This window comes from Nansenia antarctica, assembly GCF_963989245.1.
Source record: "Nansenia antarctica genome assembly, chromosome: 11".
In the NCBI taxonomy this organism is placed as follows: Eukaryota; Metazoa; Chordata; class Actinopteri; order Argentiniformes; family Microstomatidae; genus Nansenia; species Nansenia antarctica.
In genome coordinates, this window is record NC_137681.1 from 13,764,564 (window position 1) to 13,765,104 (window position 541).

General features: G+C 43.1%; 1 protein-coding gene across 1 annotated transcript in view; it reads left to right on the plus strand.

Moving 5' to 3' along the window:
- rhbdf1b (rhomboid 5 homolog 1b) overlaps positions 1 to 56 on the plus strand; it is a gene marked incomplete at its 5' end in the record, with an annotated part of 16,886 nt that extends 16,830 nt beyond the window's left edge. Inside the window, one exon of the mRNA XM_080541512.1 lies at positions 1 to 56. This exon is cut by the window's left edge and continues 906 nt beyond it.
- Between the last annotated feature and the right edge of the window lie 485 nt (positions 57 to 541).

Here is a 541-nt window from a genome sequence, read left to right on the forward strand (position 1 = left end):
TACCCTAGAGCACTTGTATGTTAACCTCCTATGTATGTACAGTACTACTGTTAAAGTGGTGGAGAAGTGTTTGGAGGGTAGCGTTTTAGCTACCTGCTTATCTGGACTTGAAAATACAGTGATACAAGCTGAAGCCTTCTGATTTACTGTTTATTTTCTGTGTGTGTGTGTGTGTGTGTGTGTGTGTGTGTGTGTGTGTGTGTGTGTGTGTGTGTGTGTGTGTGTGCGTGTGTGTGTATGTGTGTGTGTGTGTGTGTGTGTGTGTGTGTGTGTGTGTGTGTGTGTGCGCGCGGTGTGGACTGGAGGCCCCTCGGGGCTTGCTCAAGATAACAAAAGTACACTACTTTTCCGTTACATCTGGAACTGTTGGAATCTGTTGGAATTGAGTATGAATTATCAATTATCCCCACTAGATGGCAGGGTAGTCTACAAATGAACAGCATTATTCTAATGACTTCTGAAAGCTGTGTTCCATGGCGTTTGCCAATCATGATGTGAATATCATTAATTCAACCAGGAGAAATATTAATCCCACAGAACT